Source organism: Podarcis erhardii (genome assembly GCF_964252035.2).
Source record: "Podarcis erhardii genome assembly, chromosome: 14".
Classification (NCBI taxonomy): Eukaryota; Metazoa; Chordata; class Lepidosauria; order Squamata; family Lacertidae; genus Podarcis; species Podarcis erhardii.
In genome coordinates, this window is record NC_138503.1 from 18,301,659 (window position 1) to 18,304,981 (window position 3,323).

Here is a 3,323-nt window from a genome sequence, read left to right on the forward strand (position 1 = left end):
TCTGTTGTCTAATTTTCCCAGTTAATTTGGCTATTTCTGCATATTCCATTACCTTCTGTTGCCATTCTTCTACTATTGGTATTTGTGGTGTTTCCAGACCTGGGCTAGCAGTAACCTTGCTGCTGTTGTTGCATATAAAAACAATTTCTGGTCGTTCTTGATTCCATGGATGACTCTCTTTAACTTAGCTAGATCCCTTCTCCTTGCCTCTCAGGTACGGTTGTTATTTTCTTTCAATTAGTCAGGGCCCTTGCAGAAATTACAAGCCAGGAAAGCTCTTTGGATTTCTGAACCACATTAAAAAGGGTTGGAAGGAACCTAGAACAGGAATTTGGTTATGGCTCAAGGCCAACCTATTCCTGGTCGCTTCATCCTGGCCTAAGGCTGTATATTTCTTTCTGAAAACAGAGGCAGCTGGGGCTGATTCTCTCTGCTGGAGGAACCAACCACCCAATCAATTGAATTGCTGGCAAGAATCTATATATAGCCTCAACCTTGCACCCACAGATCATGGTGAAATTTTGGGAAAGGCTTCTTTTTGCACTCCCTTCCTGGTAATCATTAGCATCTCGCTTCTCTCTCCAACGCTTACTTATCTCAGTCTCAAAATGTTGCTGTCTTTCAATCCTTGCATTATCCAAACCAACATCTGAATTCAAGCATCCAGTGCTGGTTCTACAGAATCCATCTCACTGCACATGCAGCAATTCTCCATCCTTTGTTTGTTTCTATCACTACATTAGTAACTGTTCCAAGTATAAGTATACGGATTTTGGGTAGCCTGTGCAATAGCTTGCAACAACTAGCCATCTCCCTGTTTTATGCATGCTGTACTGGCACTTCAAGCTTCAAAGCCGATTTACACAAAATGACAGACAATGAGTAACTAAATCTTTTATTTGCATTTATCTCGACATTTGTTGATTCTCGCCAAATCCTTCAAGTAATCAAGACAGTATTGGTAATTCTAAATTAATACTAACATAGTGCAATAGCCACTGTGGCATGAAACTGTCTCCAAATTCAAGATCCCCAAACATGATGTAATATATGGGTTCCTGTTTTTGTGTGTACAGAGAAACATTAAATCAGTTAACAAAGGTTTCCTAATCATGAACACTAAAATTCTACTCTGCAGGTCTTTTAGACTGGCAATTACAGGAATGCCCTTTAAAAAGTATCTCATCAATCATTTCTGCAGTGCTTCGTAACTGCCAGACGACCTTCTTGGGAGGTAGAACACAATTTAGAATGACTTTAGCTTTTACACTTGTCTCATGACAATAGAAAGGAAAATAACCCTATGTTCTAGCAGTACACGGAAGCAACTACTATAACAATGCGCTATCCAAATGAAAACACAACCAGATTTTTCAAAAGGCTGGAATGTACAAGAAAATCATGTGTGCATCTACTAACAAAATAATTACACTGCAAGGAGACTCTTCTATAATGTTCAGAGGGGAAATGGATTTTAAAAGTTTCTTAAATGAAGCTGCACTGAAAAAGCCAAATCACAAAGCAGGAGTTCAGATTCTGTTCCAAATAGGATAGGTGGGTTGGAGAACCTTAAATGGCAATGCTGGGATCACAGTTTAGCTGTGCTGTTTTTTAATAACAAAAAAAATCCCTTCCATTTGTGTCTTGCTGACAAATGGGTGTGCGTGAGTAGTTCAGAGAATGCAAGAAGCTTGCAGTAACTGGGCTTTTGCTGCCTTTCTGCAGCAGTCCATGCAATGCAAGGTACTCTGTTATCTCTGCGTCTGGCAGATAGTGTATTCTGTGTATATCATGGTGGAGGGACTTTGTGGAAGCATCTCTCAACTCCCTATGCTTCAACTGGCTCCATTCATGCCTGGCTGACATGAGAGTGGGAATTCGCAGTGCTTCCAAGGACACTTGGGTACGGATGGTACAGTTGCTTGTCGTGTGCTTTAGAGTACTTCTGTTTTCTCCTCACCTTCTGCACTAGAAATGCATAGTATCCCAACGTATGTCCCCTCCAGACCGTCCTCATATTGTGCATTCATGATTACTTGCGTGCATGATGGTATCAGGGAAGTTATCAGCAATTCCGCTGTCGATACTGTTTGAGAACTGCTTCATTTGCAATTAGTGCATGTCCTGTAGCTCCCTGCTAAAACCCTGTAACGTTTATGCTACAAATGTTCGGGGGTGGAGGGGTTGTCCCACTTTTGTTGGATTACAGCGCAACGAGTGTCCCTCCAGGCAGTAATAATGTGATAACAGAGAAGCATTGCAGGATGATGCTTATAAATCCACTATTAATGATGCACCTATTATTGCATCAATGGCATGTTGCAGAACACAGCCACAAACAAAAAACACCTGTATCACATTGATGATGGCTGTTGGCTTGCTCTACCCATAGGACTATCAAAGCCAGGTTAATAATAATTGATTGCTACAATTATATGCTGATGTTGGGGGAGGGTCTCCCTTAGGATGGAAGCCAAATTGTCCCATAAAGAGTCGCCCTAAGAGACAGCTTAACAACACACCAGAGGCCTACGGCTTATTCACACTTGTGGATTAAACTTTTAAGATGGTTGTCAGGAGTATTTCCACACCAACACACAAGATAAATATGCTGATGGTTCGTCTGCATTTTAAGGAAGACTCCTGAATCAGCTGCCTACTTTGGCTGTGGCAATGCAGCGCTCTCTAGTGGAAAGTTATGCTGTTGACATTCTGCTCAGAAAATACCTCTTAAACTCATAAACGAGGTTGCCAGCTCTCACAAGTACTACGCAACTGGATCGCTGAGACACGGATTCAAGTTCACCAAAGCTTATTCCACAGTAGGTTTGTTAGCTTTTTAAGGAACCCCCGAGCCATTTTGTGAAAGGTTATTGCAATCCCAAAGAGCAGGGTGTTTCAGACTTACAGTCCTAACCATGGTTTAGCACAATGTGAACAAACATAGAGAAGCCTTGAGATAACGTGCTTTCTCCCTCTACCCTAGGTTTGAAACAAACTATGATGTGCCATTTTATCCTATTAAGCGCAAATCCTTGTTCCGAGGCTCAGACTAAATGCCAAACTCTACTATACCTCAAACCAGGATGAGAGACAGGTATGCAAAGAAAAGAGTGCATGCATCATTCCAAGGCTCCTCTTCATTTGTCCACACAAACCATGGATTGCCATTATGTTTAAGCCACCTTGCAGCCTGTGAGACCCTGGGCCAATGAGGAGCACTCCACTGTGATTTGGAAATACAACTAACTGCCAGTGGGAAACAATTGTGCCTATATCTCCACCATTAAAAGTACCTGCAAATAGAAGCAGCACAGACCACA

The 3,323-nt window shown here is 41.8% G+C and overlaps 1 long non-coding RNA gene across 1 annotated transcript in view; it reads right to left on the bottom strand.

Annotated features, from left to right (window-relative positions):
- Nucleotides 1–879: 879 nt before the first annotated feature.
- LOC309329006 overlaps nucleotides 880–3,323 on the bottom strand; it is a 45,177-nt gene continuing 42,733 nt past the window's right edge. Inside the window, exon 2 of the long non-coding RNA XR_014151008.1 lies at nucleotides 880–1,898. This is a non-coding gene — a long non-coding RNA (uncharacterized lncRNA). The remainder of the gene's footprint in view (nucleotides 1,899–3,323) is intronic.